The sequence below is a fragment of the Triturus cristatus genome, chromosome 9 (genome assembly GCF_964204655.1).
Source record: "Triturus cristatus chromosome 9, aTriCri1.1, whole genome shotgun sequence".
NCBI lineage: Eukaryota > Metazoa > Chordata > Amphibia > Caudata > Salamandridae > Triturus > Triturus cristatus.
In genome coordinates, this window is record NC_140592.1 from 1,078,859,680 (window position 1) to 1,078,879,807 (window position 20,128).

A 20,128-nucleotide genomic window follows, 5' to 3' on the forward strand; every position below is an offset into this window, starting at 1 on the left:
GGCCCTGGTCACTACGAGGGGGTGGGGGCGTGTCCAGCAAAGCCAGCGTCCGCCACAACGGAAGCGCTTGACGACGCGAACCGGCAACACAACAATACAGGTACGTCCCGTACCCATGCCTTAAGAGCGTGGGTACGAGTCGTACCACGCCCACACCTACGTCACCCCAACAATGGCGGGACGGCTGTACGCACGTGGCAAAGGCCTGGGTAAGGCCCGCACAAGCATTCCATAGGGTGGGTACGGATATGTACGGACCGTACCCCCACCCCCATATGCATGGAGCGTACCCCCCACCCCAACCGTGTAAGTACGACCCGTACCCTCACCCGCGTACGTATGGAGCGTACCCCCCAACAGTGTAAGTACGACCCGTACCCTCACCCGCGTACGTATGGAGCGTACCCCCCACCCCAACAGTGTAAGTACGACCCGTACCCTCACCTGCATATGCATGGAGCGTACCCCCACCCCAACAGTCTAAGTACGACCTGTACCCTCACCCGCATACGTATGGAGCGTACCCCCCACCCCAACAGTGTAAGTACGACCCGTACCCTCACCCGTGTACGTATGGAGCGTACCCCCCACCCCAACAGTGTAAGTACGACCCGTACCCCCACCCGCGTATGCATGGAGCGTACCCCCCACCCCAACAGTGTAAGTACGACCCGTACCCTCACCTGCGTATGCATGGAGCGTACCCCCCACCCCAACAGTGTAAGTACGACCCGTACCCTCACCCGCGTATGCATGGAGCGTACCCCCCACCCCAACAGTGTAAGTACGACCCGTACCCTCACCCGCGTATGCATGGAGCGTACCCCCCACCCCAACAGTGTAAGTACGACCCGTACCCTCACCCACGTATGCATGGAGCGTACCCCCCACCCCAACAGTGTAAGTACGACCCGTACCCTCACCCGCGTATACATGGAGCGTACCCCCACCCCAACCGTGTATGTACGACCCGTACCCTCACCTGCGTACGTATGGAGCATACCCCCACTCTAACAGTGTATGTACGACCCGTACCCTCACCCGCATACGTATGGAGCGTACCCCCACCCCAACAGTGTAAGTACGACCCGTACCCTCACCCATGTACGTATGGAGCGTACCCCCACCCCAACAGTGTAAGTACGACCTGTACCCTCACCCGCGTACGTATGGAGCATACCCCCACCCCAACAGTGTAAGTATGACCCGTACCCTCACCCGCGTACGTATGGAGCGTACCCCCCACCCCAACAGTGTAAGTACGACCCGTACCCTCACCCGCGTATGCATGGAGCGTACCTCCACCCCAACCGTGTATGTACGACCCGTACCCTCACCCGCATATGCATGGAGAGTACCCCCCATGCCAACAGTGTACGTACGACCCGTACCCCCACCTCGTATGCATGGAGCGAACCCACACCTGTGGATGTTCTAAGCGTACATATCCTGAAATAGGAGGGTTGGGTGCAGAGTCCTCCCAGCAGTGCCCAGACACAGGAGGGTTGGGTGCAGAGTCCTCCCAGCAGTGCCCAGTCACAGGAGGGGTGTGTGCAGAGTCCTCACAGCAGTGCCCAGACACAGGAGGGGTGTGTGCAGAGTCCTCACAGCAGTGCCCAGTCACAAGAGGGGTGTGTGCAGAGGCCTCCCCAGCAGTGCCCAGACACAGGAGGGGTGTGTGCAGAGGCCTCCCAGCAGTGCCCAGACACAGGAGGGGCGGGTGCAGAGTCCTCCCAGCAGTGCCCAGACACAGGAGGGGTGGGTGCCTAACACTCCCAGCAGTGCCCAGACACAGGAGGGGTGTGTGCAGAGTCCTCCCAGCAGTGCCCAGTCATAAGAGGGGTGTGTGCAGAGTCCTCCCAGCAGTGCCCAGTCACAAGAGGGGTGTGTGCAGAGGCCTCCCAGCAGTGCCCAAAAACAGGAGGGGTGGGTGCAGAGTCCTCCCAGCAGTGCCCAGACACAGGAGGGGTGGGTGCCTAACACTCCCAGCAGTGCCCAGACACAGGAGGGGTGTGTGCAGAGTCCTCCCAGCAGTGCCCAGACACAGGAGGGGTGGGTGCCTAACACTCCCAGCAGTGCCCAGACACAGGAGGGGTGTGTGCAGAGTCCTCCCAGAAGTGCCCAGACACAGGAGGGGTGTGTGCAGAGTCCTCCCAGCAGTGCCCAGACACAGGAGGGGTGTGTGCAGAGTCCTCCCAGCAGTGCCCAGACACAGGAGGGGTGGGTGCCTAACACTCCCAGCAGTGCCCAGACACAGGAGGGGTGGGTGCAGAGTCCTCCCAGCAGTGCCCAGTCATAAGAGGGGTGTGTGCAGAGTCCTCCCAGCAGTGCCCAGACACAGGAGGGGTGGGTGCCTAACACTCACAGCAGTGCCCCTGCAAAGAAAAGGGTGGAGTACCCACAGATCCAATGCCCACAAATGTCAGTCAGGTGCACAAAGATCCTGCAGTACATGTACCACATGTGTGCGAGGCTGGGAGTATACACATGCATAGCGCCAAAAAGAAAACATGTACACATGAAGTCATGGCAACAGTCTACATACACAAGTACAGTGACCACCAAGGACGCCACGAATGATGCAGGTGGAGACATCGCTCAGCATGCATGGCCCAAGTCTAACGAGTCCGTCACACACCCAGCCAATGTAGACACAGCTCAGCACCACATATTGGAAAGACCCTGCAGGGAAGATGTCAGGTTACACAGAGGAAGGAACACACCTTGGGACGATGTCACCATGCAGTAACTGCTTACATGAACAAAGTTATGTAGCCAACAGCTTGTGATGGCACACAGATACCAGGATCCACCCTATGACCAGCACAAGACTACAATTCCCACACACCCAACACATAATCACCACCCAAAATAATGGGGCAGGTCGACCAACAGCAATACCAGACAGACAGTAGTGTACTAAGGAAAAATAAATTGCTTTATTCAGCTATCAAAAATCAGTTTGTCCCTTGAAAGTTCAAAATGTACAATGCCCATAGGGCAATCCAAAGTTCAAATCCAGGTGGGGGACACAGTGGGACGCGTGTCCCCTAGCTTGCCTGCACAGTCAGACTCCTTCGTCTTCCAGAGCGGGGAGGGCATCATGTGGGGGGGAAGGACCAGGCACCGCGGTGACATGAGGGCGAAGGGTAGGCGTCGTGGGTGCAGGGATGGAGGACTCCACCACAGGGGGTGGGGCAGGGCCAAAGGCGGAGGCCAGGATGGCGCTGCACACCTTAGCAAGGTCCTCCAGCGACTCCCCTGCACCCGAAGGAACCACAGGCCCCAAGGAGGGGGGGGGGCGGAGGGATGGGTCGCAGCGCCACTGGGGGAGGGTGTGGACAGGGGGGGGACTCAACCGCCCTGACCGGGGACTCCCTTGACCGCTTGCGGGGTGGTGTCACTGTGGGGCTCAGGGACAGAGCGGCCATGAAGGAGTCTTTGCCGGACATGTGGCCAGGAGAGCTGAGGGGAGGGGATTTGGAGGGAGTGGATTTGGTGGAATGCGGACTCCCACTCTGGCTGCGTGGCTTACATTTGCCCCCCGACCCAGTGGGTGTGCCTACTTCACCCTGTGTGTGCGTGCCAGGAGGTGTGCGTTTGACCTTCCCTGCTGGTGTGGTGCCTGTGTCTGTTGTGGTGGGTGCATGCTGACGTCTGGGTGTACGTGGGACAGGCATGGGAGTGGGAAGTGTGGATGGGTCAGGGGTAGGGGGTTGGACGTAGCGCTGCAGGAGACCCACTGCTGCAGTCAGTGTCGAGTCAATGGACCTCAGCAAGTTGCGTTGGTCAGCCTGCGATGAGAAAATGCCCTCCAAGTATGCGTCCATGTTGTTCAGCACTTGGCTGTGGCCATGGAGGACATTAAGCATTGCAGCCTGACCAACCTGCAACTGCCGCTGGATGTCCACAGACTCGGCATTGGCGGCAGCAGTGGAGACAGGGGCAGGGGGTGCGGTGCCTGGCAGGAAGGAGACATGTGGTGACTGGGCACGCTGGGAAGGGACACGAGCAAGTGGGAGGCGGCTGATGGCAATGGAGGGGGCGGGGAGAGATGTGCCGCTGTTAGCTGCTGGTGCAGCCTCTGCCCACTCGGAGAGATTATCCTCGGACCCGTCAGCTTCATATTCTGTCGTGCCAGTGGACAGGTCCTTGGCCTCACTCTCCTCCGCCTCAGTTCCACTCGATGTGCCAGCCACCATGTCACCGCTGGCACTGGTGCTCGGTCCTTCCGCTCCGTCTGTGCTCATGTCTCCCTGCGTGTCCCCCGACGATGCTGTGGGCAAGGTGAAGAGACAGCAATTAATCATACACCTGTATACATATGTCACATGAATCCAATCTACATAGGTTACAGTGCATAGCCTGAAAAGAAAGATCAGTAACATCTACAAAACAAGGTACAGATGTAGGGCATGCAACACACAGTTGGTTGACCCACCATGCCACTGAAAAACTATGGAGAGCATGACACAATAGCAAATTACACGAAATGGAGTTTGACAGAGGAGCCAGGCCCTGGGGACAATCCAGCACTGCATCTGCACCACACAGCGTTGCCGAAAATAGGGATGAGCAGGGACCATATCCACGAGCTTGAGGCACATGCTGCATAGGTAATACTGAAAACATGCCCACCATGACTGGCTCACTGCATCTTGAGTGTATGTGCAGACAAACATCACACACTGGCCAGACCTAGCAAGGAGATATCAGGTTTTGACATGTAGGCTTTGCCCGCACCAACCACCCCCTACATGAGAGAATTTGTTGAGACACAGGAAGCACTTACATCTCTTAGTCTGAGTGAAATACACATGGGCTGGATAAATGCAAGATTGGACACAAAATACCCAAGGTGCGCCTGTCCAAATAATCATGTACGAATGGTCATCATCAGATGATTGTAACAAGACACACAGGCACTGGCCACCGTGAGTATGAACAAGGAAAATCAGGTCAGGCTGTACAGTGGACACTTGTACTACATTTTACGTCAATATACATGGTGCCAGGGGACAATGGCACAGAGCACAACCTATGCTGTAGACACTGAGAGTGTCCACATTTTGTGATGACACACATGACACCTAGGAAAATATGCCCCAGGGGATAGTAGTGACCACACAACTCCATGGTCCTGAATGGGAATGACTGCAACACACGCCACCATCCCTGCACTATGCGTATCGCACACTCATGCACATCATGTCACAGGCCACAACATAGGACATGCGTGCTGTAAGGCATGACACTTGAGAGACTAACTCCCATGTCTGGACTCAGCATCAGTGCCAACTGACATGGAACCCACAAGTACTGAACTGGACAGGGCACAGGCAAGGTCCCAAAACCTGTTACACACCACCCCCACACATGATGCTACAGGCATAGTTCACGTGGAGAAAGTGCCAGCCTACATAACCTTGTGAAGGAGTGACTACACACAGACCAGGGAACACATTGCAAGGAGGGGAAGGGAGGCAGGAGAGCACCGCTATACTGTGGGTAACAGGATCTGCACAGCACCTTTAAACCCTGGCAGTGTATCCATGCAACTGTGCACTTACAAATGCTGGTGACACACAACAAACACACATGTACCTACCCCCTTCCTGCTGCTGCTTCTCTTGTACGAACACACATAGAGACCATGAATAGTATTCAAAACAGCTTTATGAATTGCATCATTCATGGATAACTACTTACAATGGCTGTCAAAAATAAACGTGAAACATATTTGTGACAAAGTGACATATAGTGCTCAGTGCTGTGGTGAACGGTGCGTAGTATATACAGTGTGACTTATGGAGGTATTGATAATTTACAAAGGCCAGTCAAGCAAATATTTGAAACAGTCTGCAGATGGATTGAATGAGTCTTTTATGCAGAGTATTTTCAACTGATCCTTGAAAGAATGTCGACGTTTCAACCCAAGGTAGCGTTACTAGCTAGTCAATACGGGTCTTCATCAGGACAGGGAGTGACAGCCTATGAAATAGTAAGGAATATGGTCAGGTGTGTTCAAGAATCTGAATGCCGTGAAAATTCGACGCATGCAGGGTGAGAACTCACCAAAAGGAGCCCAAAGTAACTCTTGGGGCGGAGTAGAAGGATGGGCAAGCAGGAGCAGTAGTATCCTGTAAGACGTGGCTAGGAGTCTAGTTGAGAGAATGAGACTTTGTAAGGCATAGCCCTAGAATGGCTGTCAATTAAAAACATTACCAGAAATACGCAGGTAAACTCACCTGGTAATTGGATATATTCTCTCTCCAAATTGGTTCAAGGGAGGAGATTCATTGAGTTGGGTAACCTCTATCTCGTATTAGTGATCCCCCTGCAGTTCTGTATGGACAAGTGAAAGTAAATCAGAACCGTGCCATACCAAAAGGTTTGTTTGGTAAGTAGAAATAATGCTAATGAAAAAAGAACTCACCCGCACAAGGGAATGAATCTCATTCAAGGCGGCAGAGGGGCATGAACAGCAAAAGTCTAGTGGCCTCAGGAGGAGCAAATCACACTGAGGTCATGTGAAAATAAATAACGGGAACTTAGTCTTGTATAATAACGTCAAACCGGGCGAGGTTTCTAATTCGAATGGGGCAGGGTGTCTAGATCAGGAAAATCTCAGCTCACCTAAGATGGCGGCCCGGCAGGGAGCAACTACTTCATATTTGAGCGAGCGCAGGCAAACGTCCTGTCTCTCGAGAAATCTGTTGGCGAGTGTTTGACAGACGCTGTCAATTAAATGAAAGAATGAGGCGAGTGTACGTGGCGTGAACGGCCGCGTCATGCGTTCGTTGCTAAGCGATGCTCGTAATGCGGGAACTGACCTGGAATGAGTGGTTACTGATTGGCTGTGGTGAAACGGAATGAGAGAGTCCTGATTGGCTAAGGTATACTTGGCTTAGGTAACGACGTCAAGCGTTCGTTGCTAGGAGACGCCTAGCCTGCGCGGACCAACTCCGGAGTGAAAGATTAATTAATTACCACAAATTCCTGAACAGATGTGTGTTGACGGCGGTCTCTTAATGGATCGCACAATCTAAAATGATTGCGAGGCTGGTGTGAGTACGGCGCGGTATATGAAAGTGAAATACCGCTTGTAAATATGATGTTTCGCTCAAGAGAATTGAGCAATGTGTTCCCCCGCAGTGTCCTCTATCTGTATGAGAATGCAATATCTACAGTTGCGGTTGATATGAAAATTATACTTATAGTTCATGAATTAAATTGGGTTAATACAATATTGGCTCTGTTACATGTGTCTTGAATAAACACGTGCCACGAACGTAGAGTCTAAATGATTGTGATTGATGTTAAAACATTGCCTATTAATACGGATAAGACTTTACTGCATGCATTGTAGTATCATACATACAAACTATTCATGTATTAAAAGCATTACACATAAATGTATAAAAGTTATGTTTAAAAACATTGATCAAAGGGTGGCACGCCAACATATTGCGGATAATTATGATTACTAATGCAGTGATCTTTACAACTTTGTCTGAGACATAATGGAATATATGTCACGTAATTATCACACTCTTCTCAATATGGCACAACCTGGTCTGTACCCCAATTGGCAAGCAAGAACCTATACAAGGAAACGCGCCAACATGTAGCAGTTGCTTGAGGTTCTCAAACCTTATGCGGTAAACAAAAGGATGCAACATAGTGTAAAACTTCTGTAGATTAACTGGCTAAAGTTGCCCCATCTGCCTCGCAGTCTCCTCGATTTCGTTCAACCCGGTCTGTACCGAGTTGAGCGAATGGATCCATCTACATTCTTTGTAGTTTAAGGCCACAGAGATTGCGCCTCCTCTAACATTAGGGCTAACCTTCTCTATGATCCACCATTTAATGCTGTCTGGAGGGTGATTGTGTGTCACAAAATGCTCGACCATTGGTGCACCTTGCACTTTGCACCTTATTCTGCTCGTATGCTGAAGAATTCTAGCCTTTGCTTTCTGGATGGTTTGTCCTACATAAATAAGACCACAGGGACAAAGAATGGCATATATAACATGCGAGCTATTGCAATTAGTGAAGTGGGGCAATTTGTATGTTTTATTCTCATATGTGAAGTTATTCCCCTCTCGGCAGAGGTCACATGCCTTGCATTGCCCACATTTGTGGTGTCCGGACACAGGTGGTAGTCCAAAGTAGTTCCTTAGGTCAGGTTGTTTTGGTGGTTCAAGAAATGCTCGTACTATAGTGTCCTTGATATTTTTGCCCCGCTTAAATGCAAAGATTGGGTCCTGCTGGGTCATCAGCTCGCTTGCTACCAGGTTCCAGTATTTCTTTACGATTTTTTTGATGTCGTTGCTTTTGGTATTAAATGTCGTAACACAGACGATATTGTTTTTTTCAGTGTCTTTAGCTTTGACCTCCAACAGTTGGTCTCGTGGACAGTACCAGGCACGTTTTTTTGCTCGCTTGAGCAAACCCGTAGGGTAACCTCTTTCCTTCAAACGATTTGTGAGGGTATCAGATTCTTTGAAGTAATCAACTCTTCGAGTACAATTTCTTCTTAGTCTCAGGTATTGTCCGTAGGGCAAATTGTCTCTCAGATTACGAGGATGGTGTGAGTTGTATCTTAACAGTGTATTTCTTTCCATGGGCTTTCGATAAAGGTCACAGTACAAGAGCCCTTCCTCCACACGAAAGGTGAGATCCAAGAAGTCTATTGATTCATTGTTACTAGTTATTGTAAACTGAATGTCGTTGGACCTGGCATTAAGCCACTCATGAAAGTTATTCAGCTCTATGTTGTCACCAGACCACACCATGATGACGTATTCGATGTAACGTTTCCATACCGCAATCTGGTTGAGGTATGGATTTTGATGACTATACAAATGCTCCTCCTCATAGTTGTCCATAAAGATATTCGCCAAGCTCGGCGCATATGTGGCTCCCATCGCCACTCCTTTGCACTGATAGTAAAAATGTTTCTGGAAAATAAAGTAATTCTTTTTCATTGCGATCTCTAAGAGTGTAATCAAGAAATCAGTTGGGATCCAATGGGGTCTCTCTCGTTCATCCAGGGTAGTTCTGATAACCTCCAACGCTTTGTCTTGAGGGATTGAAGTATACAGTGAAGAGACATCCAGTGTTACGAGCAGTTGTGTTTGTATATCAAATTCCTGCCCCTCCAAAAGTTGTATAATGTGCATAGTGTCTCTAACAAAAGATTTTGTCTTAGGGACCCAAGGTTGCAAAAAGTGGTCAATAAACTTGTTCAGTGGTTCCAAGATTGACCCGCAACCAGAGACAATCGGTCTGCCTGGTGGTTTCACCAGCCGCTTATGCACCTTAGGTAACGTGTAGATTGTGGGGATTCGAGGTTCTTTTTTATTAAGGAAATCATGCTCATGTTTGCTCAGGAAACCACAATCCAATCCGTATTTGGTCACCTGTTGAATCAATGATTGTACTGCAGGGGTCGGATCTCTTCTGGTTAGTTGGTAACTTTCCGAATCTCCCAATTGAAGTTCTATCTCCTCCACATAGTCCCTGGTGTTCTGTAATACCACAGCTCCGCCCTTATCTGCTGCTTTAATGACAATTGAGTCATTGCAGCTCAGGGAGCGCAGCGCCAGCTTTTCTTCCTTGTCGATGTTATATTGTATATATTTTCTCTTATCCAAAAGTTGCATGGTCTCTTGGAGAACAATCTTTTCAAATGCTAGAATCTTCTCACTCATTTGGTAAGCACTTGGAGTGAAAGTGGAGGCAGGCCTAAAACTCGTCGCCGATGATTCTGGATTAAAAGTATTTTTGCTGAAAAAGTATTTCAGTCTGATCTTGCGAAAGAATTGTTGTAGCTCCAGTTTCACTTGAAATGAGTCAGGTATAACGGTAGGCACAAAGGACAATCCTTTGATGAGAACATTTCTCTCAGCTTCAGTCAAGCTATGTGTTGACAAATTAATTATTGGTTCTCTATGATCAATTGTAGTGATATTGTTCTTGTTTGTACATTCAATCCGATCTATTGTGTCAATAGGGCCAGTTATAGCTATCTGAGGTGCTGAGGTGTCATTAATGTCTGTGTTGCCAGTTATAGCTGTCTGTGGTACTAAGATGTCAATGCTCTCTCCAATGGTAATGCTCATCGTATTTTGATGTGTCCTTTCATTCTGTGTTCTCAGATTGATATTGTGGTGAGAATTAGATACCAAAGCTTCGTTGTTCATATTATCAATGCTGGTGAAGGCACTCTGTGTCTGAATGTTATTAGCACTAGTTCTCGTTATTTATTTTCACATGACCTCAGTGTGATTCGCTCCTCCTGAGGCCACTAGACTTTTGCTGTTCATGCCCCTCTGCCGCCTTGAATGAGATTCATTCCCTTGTGCGGGTGAGTTCTTTTTTCATTAGCATTATTTCTACTTACCAAACAAACCTTTTGGTATGGCACGGTTCTGATTTACTTTCACTTGTCCATACAGAACTGCAGGGGGATCACTAATACGAGATAGAGGTTACCCAACTCAATGAATCTCCTCCCTTGAACCAATTTGGAGAGAGAATATATCCAATTACCGGGTGAGTTTACCTGCGTATTTCTGGTAATGTTTTTAATTGACAGCCATTCTAGGGCTATGCCTTACAAAGTCTCATTCTCTCAACTAGACTCCTAGCCACGTCTTACAGGATACTACTGCTCCTGCTTGCCCATCCTTCTACTCCGCCCCAAGAGTTACTTTGGGCTCCTTTTGGTGAGTTCTCACCCTGCATGCGTCGAATTTGCACGGCATTCAGATTCTTGAACACACCTGACCATATTCCTTACTATTTCATAGGCTGTCACTCCCTGTCCTGATGAAGACCCGTATTGACTAGCTAGTAACGCTACCTTGGGTTGAAACGTCGACATTCTTTCAAGGATCAGTTGAAAATACTCTGCATAAAAGACTCATTCAATCCATCTGCAGACTGTTTCAAATATTTGCTTGACTGGCCTTTGTAAATTATCAATACCTCCATAAGTCACACTGTATATACTACGCACCATTCACCACAGCACTAAGCACTATATGTCACTTTGTCACAAATATGTTTCACGTTTATTTTTGACAGCCATTGTAAGTAGTTATCCATGAATGATGCAATTCATAAAGCTGTTTTGAATACTATTCATGGTCTCTATGTGTGTTCGTATAAGCAAACCAATGAAAGGTTTTTTGCTAGAAGTAATATTGTTTACCCGACAGAACCGTTTGTATCATTTTGATAATCTGCCCAGGTTCTGAGGGATACTGGGTTACCCCATTGTGATAATAATAAGCTGCTTCTCCTGTAAGCGCCTGTCCAAGTCTGGAAATACCACCGCCAGCACACGCTTGTGGATGTGGGTCAGACGGCGGCGCCCGCGGTTCTTATGGGTCTCAGGTGAGTCCCCCAGCAGGACCCGTGCGATCCTCCGCGTCCAGCACTGGATATCCTGCCAGCGTTTCCTCACCTGGGCCAGTCGCCGCATGCGACCGTCCGTCCTCCTCACGGCACTGACGGCGTTCATCCAGATCTGCTTCTGGCAGAGGCACCTACCTGTGAGGATGAACAAGTGACACTACATCAATACACCTGGCACATGTCACAGAGACAGATATTAGAACAAATTTGCTGTTTACAACAAGGCATAGTATGCATCCAACGCATTGCACCTTTGTCATAGGGACATGATCCTCTGGGGAAGGGCAAAAGCAGTACCTGCCATTGAAAGTACACAGGTGGAATGAGGGCAACGACACAATCAATGATCCAGGCTCACACTGTGCATCACAACCTACACCAGGATAATGTGCAGCACCTCTAAGCAGTCACATGCCACAGGCCACTGACGCTACCTCAGCAGAGTACACAGACACACACAGGCACAGGACATTCACCTGCCATTGCCAAATGCAGCGACAAACCTCACTCTGCACATGTGCCACTAGACGGGGGGGGCTCACAGGTGTGGGGCTGGCTCTGCACGTCAGACACACAGCACTGCTCCCAGCTCACATCACATGGGCAGGGTATATCCATCCCTCATGCAGCCCGGGTGCCACACTCCACATATGCACCCACCCACATGACAGGGGACTTACACACACACCGATGTCCAGGGTACGAACACATCATGTGGACACTCTCAGCACAGGTACACAGAACTAACACACATCTGTGGGTACAGTCACCTGTCACACTGGGCTGACCACATTCTCAAATGAGGACTGTAGAGGCTACATTCCCAGGAGGACAAGACAGGCAGAATGTGGCATGCACCATGCAGTGATTGTCACAGTAAACACAATGCAAGTGAGGACGGCAGACATGCACCACAGCATGCTCTGGCTGGGAGACATCAGGCATTCCCCCCCTGGGACCCCCCTACAGTACATGGCATGTGTGTCACACCTGGACACAATGCCAGAAGTCACAGTCACAAACAAGGGACACAGTCTGTGCTAGTAGACTCTGCACTCACCTGATACCCTGGTCGCCCATACAGCAGGGGGTACTGTGGGAGGATCACATCCAGCAATGCCAGGTTCTCCTCCAGGGTGAAAGGCTGTGCCCTCTCCACAGACCTTGACATGGTTCCAGGGAATCAGTAGCAGCAGCTGGGTCGTAGAATCCAAAGATGTGCAGGCAAGTGCTCCCTCATGGGACCTGGCTGCCTTATATCTGCCTTGCTGGCCTGTTTCATGCACAGGAGTACAGAGTGATTGGTCACTCACATTTACATTCTATGTTTCCTCCAATCCCTTCAAACCTAGCACAGTCAGTGGGTTCTTATTGTGTTTTTTTCTTGAGCATGATGTCAACTCCAGAACCACATTGCAACAAAGTAGATTCATTCAAACTGACTACTGCTGTGCACCTGCTGAAAAAAATTCAAATTTTAAACTTGGTCTCCATGACAACCAGCATGCATGTAGGCCTTTATACTTGTCCCTCATGTGTCCCCTATGTAATTTGGAGTTTCACACACAGGTACGGTGCGTACCGGGGCCCTAGGGCACCCCAAATGCATAGCAACAGCCCGTACAGGCGTGTGTACGGTCCGTATCACTATGGGTGTGCTCGCGTATGCGTACCCATAGTGATAGTGAGCGTACAGGCGTGTGTACGCTCACTATCACTATGGGTACGCATACGCGAGCACACCCATAGTGATACGGACCGTACACACGCCTGTACGCTCACTATCACTATGGGTGTGCTCGCGTATGCGTACCCATAGTCGTACGGACCGTACACACGCCTGTACGCTCACTATCACTATGGGTGTGCTCGCGTATGCGTACCCATAGTGGTACAGACTGTACACACGCCTGTACGCTCACTATCACTATGGGTGTGCTCGCGTGTTGCGTACCCATAGTGATAGTGAGCGTACAGGCGTGTGTACGGTCCGTACCACTATGGGTACGCATACGCGAGCACACCCATAGTGATAGTGAGCGTACAGGCGTGTGTACGGTCCGTACCACTATGGGTACGCATACGCGAGCACACCCATAGTGATAGTGAGCGTACAGGCGTGTGTACAGTCCGTACCACTATGGGTGTTCTCGCGTATGCGTACCCATAGTGGTACGGACCGTACACGCGTGCGTACGCTCACTATCACTATGGGTACGCATACGGCAGCACTCCCATGGTGATAGGGAACGTACACAGGCCCTCTGAGCGAATGTACGGTGCCTTTCACACATCACAGTGGTGACAGGCAGCACACAGGAAGGAATAGAGCTGACATACTTGTCCATGGATGGACATCAAGGCATTGTCTGGGCAGTACTACATGTGTGGGGCACAGGTGTGAAAGGCTGTGATGTGGCACATTACTCCTGAGTCGAGAAGGCACCAGATGTATGATGAGATGTGTACAGATGTTATGTGTGACGGTGCAATGTGTGCCAGGCATGCCCTTAACTCCTTTGACATGTGTGCATGTCGTACTGCACACTTGGGATGAGCGTCACTGGCATGGCACAGTCAACAACACACGCAAGTGTCCCCTGATGCCCGCTACAGGGGTTACCACACCAGACATGTGACTACCCACGGTGCACGATGTGTCTATTTCATGTATGTGTGGGGTGTTCCCATTAGCTTGATGTTGGTGCTCCCTCAAAAGCATCAGCTGTTGCAGCAACCAACATGTGTCTGTGTGTAGATGGACATGGCACACTGTTACACACACCAGGCCACATGTGGTATCGGATGTGAGGTGCGTATGTATGCATGGGACATGGAGTAGCGTAACAAGGACATGTCTGCATCCTCTCAATGAATGTGTGGTGAGTCATTACATGTACACCTTATTGGCAAGGTGTGTGGGCTGTCCTAGTGTAATGTCATGTGACCTGTGGCTCTAGTGTTCCGCTACCAGTCTCTGAAATCGACATCCTACTTCTGCTGATGTGTTGATGTATGTCACTCCTGTGTTGCGTCTGGCTGTTCACTTACACTGGGACACAGCTAATCCCATGCCATGGCATGTGGAGGTTCACAATCTCCGTGTGTAGCTGGGTCTTGGTAGGAGTGTCACCTGGCAGCCATACGTGTCCAGGGCATGTGGCACATACCTGACTCCGTATGTCACATATGTGTATTGACAGATTAACATGTGCTCAGTACAAATAAATTGTTGTTGTAGTGCACTCACTCTTCCTTGTCACTTCCAAATTACTGCAGAACGCCGCCTCTTCCCCGACCAATTCCGGACTTGGCTGACATGCGGGAGAATGACTGTATCCGGTGCTACCGCTTCCCCCAACCGTTGATTGAGGAGTTGACGGCGAGGCTGGCACCACACCTGCAACCGCTGCACAGGTATCCTACGGCACTGACACCCAAGCTGAAGGTAATGGCAGCCCTACATTTTCTTGCCACGGGTACCTTTCAATATACCATAGCTCATGTTGGTGGCATGTCCCAGAGCATGTTCAGCTGTGTGCTGCATGATTTCTTAGAGGCCATGTTGCTTCACCTGGATGAGTTCATCCATTTCCCAACTCCTGAACTGTTGACTGGGGTCAAGTGTGGATTCTATGCCCTGGGAGGGATGCCCCATGTCATTGGGTCCATAGATGGGACACATGTGGCTTTGGTACCACCAGTGGCACAGGAGGTAGCGTACAGGAATCGCAAGCACTACCACTCCATCAATGCCCTTGTGGTGTGTCTGTCCAACATGGTGATTTCACATGTCTGTGCTCGTTTTCCAGGATCAGCACACGATGCCTACATCATGAGACGTAGCAGGGTGCCTGAAATGATGACGCAGCTGCGCAACAAACAAGCATGTGTTGTTGGTGGGTACACTCTGTCTGTCCTGTATTTTGCGTAGACTTCCAGCACGACCGCTTCTCCTGTCCTACTTATGTCCATGTGGTTTCCATGTAGGGGACGCTGGCTATCCCAACATGCCATGGCTGAACACACCTCTCCGCAACCCCATCACGCCGGCCCAGCTCCGCTACAACACCGCCCATGGCCGGACAAGGCGAGTGATAGAGAGGACATTTGGCCTCCTGAAGAGCCGATTCAGGTGCCTACACAAGACCGGCGGCGCCCTCCCATATGCCCCGGCGAAGGTCTGCAAAATCTTCATGGTCTGCTGCATGCTGCACAACATGGCAGTTGAGAAAGCTGTGCCACTCATCCTGGATCAAGATGATCAGGACCATCCACCCGTGGAGGACGAAGGTCTTGGCAATGGGGCTAGAGATGTGGAGGATGTGGTTCCGCAAGAGGACATCCGGAGTCGGCTCATACGCGACTTCTTTGCTTAGTGGTGAGTACCAGTGTCTGTGTGTGCACGCATTGGTCCCCGTGTGGGATGTGTTGCGATGTGTGTGTCCATCTGCATGTATGCCACGTGAGTCAGAGGTGTGTGTGGATGTGTCACTGGAGTGATGGTGCCAGTGATGAGTATATTTCCCCAGTCATAATTGTGACCTAGCATGTTGTCATCCTTACATGTGTCGATTACATGCACATGCAAGTGGCTGTGCTTTTTGTGGCTGACTTCTTGTGTGTCTCTCATCCCCAGGTACTTGCGCATGCCGTCTGCTGGTTGCATTGTTGTGGCACTGCTATTCCTCATGGACACGTCATCGTGTGATGACTCAGCGTTACACGCACGGACAAGTTTGGAAGTCTCCTTAGGGTAAGGGATGCATCAGGGGTGTATTGGGTGTGGCAGTTGTTTACGATGTGTGCACACTGCCCCTGTCGATGTTTGGTTCCTCTGCAGACATGTCGCATCACCATGGGACACATGACATGCAGCTGGGTACACCTGAATAGATGGTCAGACTTGTTGACAGTCATCTGTGATGGGATTGTGGATTGTGATGATGGCATCAATGTTTGTTACACTGCCCTTGGACACATACGGTTTGCATTGGCTTGACATGGTGTGGGACTTCCACATCAGAGGATCAATGGTGTATGGCAGCCTCTCCGTGAGCAGCAGGGGATGTTCCAGTGTTGGACCCACATGTTACTCCACATGACCTGTTCATGTGTACTCCGAGTTGCCTCTGCATTCCCGAATACATGAATAATAAAGGTATCCCTATGCCTCCAAGGTGCCTATTCTCAGTCAATGCTGGTGTGTTGCCACGGTGCATCCGGCATGTCTGGCATGGTTTTCCGTGATAGTGGCTATGTGTCTATGTGTAGAGTAGCGAGATGCAAGCTGTTTGTGTGGGATTAGACTGTGTATTGTGCATGAGGTCCATGACTGTGTGGGTATTGTGACATGTGCCATCCCCATGCATTCAACGTTGGCCAGGCCACCATTCTCTGCATCCACCTGACTCAAGCTTGCAGGACATGGTTCTGCAACCTGTCCACACATACCTGGGTGCCCCACAGGACACTCCACATGATCCCTGACCTCTGCGCATGGCTGTCGCTGTACTCAATATGTCTGTCGGCATGGTTGTGCGGCCACCCCTCAGCTGGTTGGGCCCATCACGGGTGTTTATGGTGCTCCATGTCTGTCTTGCCTAATACAATGTGACCCATGTGTGTCCTGTGCCAGACTCAGGCCCCAGGGTGTGGATGGTTGAAGTCAAATGAGAACTCAGGCATGGTTAGACTTTACAAGACACATGTAAGGTAATAATGCAAAATGTAGGCATCTTCTCTTTATCGTGTAACTTTTTATTTTGGTTTGGGGTATGTGGGGGGGGTATGACATGAGGGGCTTTCCGGGTTTGTGGATTCCAAAGTTCACTAGGGGAGTTGGTGTCCTTGCCATTGGAAATCCTCAGAGTCCATGCCACAGTCTTTGTCAACATTGGTCAGACAGTGACCAGCAAGTCCATGTGGCAGAGAATGTCTTTTGCTGATGTGCTGCTGTTGTTCCAGTGGGCCAGGGGCCAGGCCAGGTGTCCTGGGAGATGGTGCTGTTGCGCTGACCCTTACGGTCTTTTCCGTGGACAACCCGCCCTCCTGCGGGGACCCTCAGAAGCAGGCAGTGACGATGTTTGGGATGCTCCGTCGGATGTCTCCTCCTCCTCCTCTGATCCCTCCCTGTGGGTGGTGATGTTCTACGCCTGGTGGCACAGGGAGGGTTGCCCATGTTGTCGGCTATCCGACGGTGTGTACTGTGAATTCCCGTGAACACCGTCACGAGCTCAGCCTGTCTGTCCTCCATCCGCCCTTGGTGTCGCAGTAGACAGGCATGTTGCTCCGCATGTTGCTGGGCCTGCTGGGTCTTGATCTCCTCGAGGATGGACACAACCTGGGCCATGCCCGTGGTGTCCTGCCGGTATGTGTCCAGGATGTTTCTGACATGGGAATATACCCGTTCCGCAGCCAACTGGTCAGGGTCGCGCCTCCACCGTCCTCCACTCCCACCACCCCTGCCCACTTGCACCTGGCCTGCCCTTGTGGGCAAATCAGGTCTCCGGGACCCCTGAGGGGTGGCATTGGCGTTGTCGCCTGCCTCCTCCTGGGTGACCGGTACACCGTGTCCCTCCTGGCCAGCCTGGCTGCATTGTGGTGGTGGGGCAGGGATCCTGGGTGTCTCCTGGGATGTGGCAGGAGTGGGGGTGGTGGAGGCGCGACCCTGACTGGGTCTCTGAAATCGACATCCTACTTCTGCTGATGTGTTGATGTATGTCACTCCTGTGTTGCGTCTGGCTGTTCACTTACACTGGGACACAGCTAATCCCATGCCATGGCATGTGGAGGTTCACAATCTCCGTGTGTAGCTGGGTCTTGGTAGGAGTGTCACCTGGCAGCCATACGTGTCCAGGGCATGTGGCACATACCTGACTCCGTATGTCACATATGTGTATTGACAGATTAACATGTGCTCAGTACAAATAAATTGTTGTTGTAGTGCACTCACTCTTCCTTGTCACTTCCAAATTACTGCAGAACGCCGCCTCTTCCCCGACCAATTCCGGACTTGGCTGACATGCGGGAGAATGACTGTATCCGGTGCTACCGCTTCCCCCAACCGTTGATTGAGGAGTTGACGGCGAGGCTGGCACCACACCTGCAACCGCTGCACAGGTATCCTACGGCACTGACACCCAAGCTGAAGGTAATGGCAGCCCTACATTTTCTTGCCACGGGTACCTTTCAATATACCATAGCTCATGTTGGTGGCATGTCCCAGAGCATGTTCAGCTGTGTGCTGCATGATTTCTTAGAGGCCATGTTGCTTCACCTGGATGAGTTCATCCATTTCCCAACTCCTGAACTGTTGACTGGGGTCAAGTGTGGATTCTATGCCCTGGGAGGGATGCCCCATGTCATTGGGTCCATAGATGGGACACATGTGGCTTTGGTACCACCAGTGGCACAGGAGGTAGCGTACAGGAATCGCAAGCACTACCACTCCATCAATGCCCTTGTGGTGTGTCTGTCCAACATGGTGATTTCACATGTCTGTGCTCGTTTTCCAGGATCAGCACACGATGCCTACATCATGAGACGTAGCAGGGTGCCTGAAATGATGACGCAGCTGCGCAACAAACAAGCATGTGTTGTTGGTGGGTACACTCTGTCTGTCCTGTATTTTGCGTAGACTTCCAGCACGACCGCTTCTCCTGTCCTACTTATGTCCATGTGGTTTCCATGTAGGGGACGCTGGCTATCCCAACATGCCATGGCTGAACACACCTCTCCGCAACCCCATCACGCCGGCCCAGCTCCGCTACAACACCGCCCATGGCCGGACAAGGCGAGTGATAGAGAGGACATTTGGCCTCCTGAAGAGCCGATTCAGGTGCCTACACAAGACCGGCGGCGCCCTCCCATATGCCCCGGCGAAGGTCTGCAAAATCTTCATGGTCTGCTGCATGCTGCACAACATGGCAGTTGAGAAAGCTGTGCCACTCATCCTGGATCAAGATGATCAGGACCATCCACCCGTGGAGGACGAAGGTCTTGGCAATGGGGCTAGAGATGTGGAGGATGTGGTTCCGCAAGAGGACATCCGGAGTCGGCTCATACGCGACTTCTTTGCTTAGTGGTGAGTACCAGTGTCTGTGTGTGCACGCATTGGTCCCCGTGTGGGATGTGTTGCGATGTGTGTGTCCATCTGCATGTATGCCACGTGAGTCAGAGGTGTGTGTGGATGTGTCACTGGAGTGATGGTGCCAGTGATGAGTATATTTCCCCAGTCATAATTGTGACCTAGCATGTTGTCATCCTTACATGTGTCGATTACATGCACATGCAAGTGGCTGTGCTTTTTGTGGCTGACTTCTTGTGTGTCTCTCATCCCCAGGTACTTGCGCATGCCGTCTGCTGGTTGCATTGTTGTGGCACTGCTATTCCTCATGGACACGTCATCGTGTGATGACTCAGCGTTACACGCACGGACAAGTTTGGAAGTCTCCTTAGGGTAAGGGATGCATCAGGGGTGTATTGGGTGTGGCAGTTGTTTACGATGTGTGCACACTGCCCCTGTCGATGTTTGGTTCCTCTGCAGACATGTCGCATCACCATGGGACACATGACATGCAGCTGGGTACACCTGAATAGATGGTCAGACTTGTTGACAGTCATCTGTGATGGGATTGTGGATTGTGATGATGGCATCAATGTTTGTTACACTGCCCTTGGACACATACGGTTTGCATTG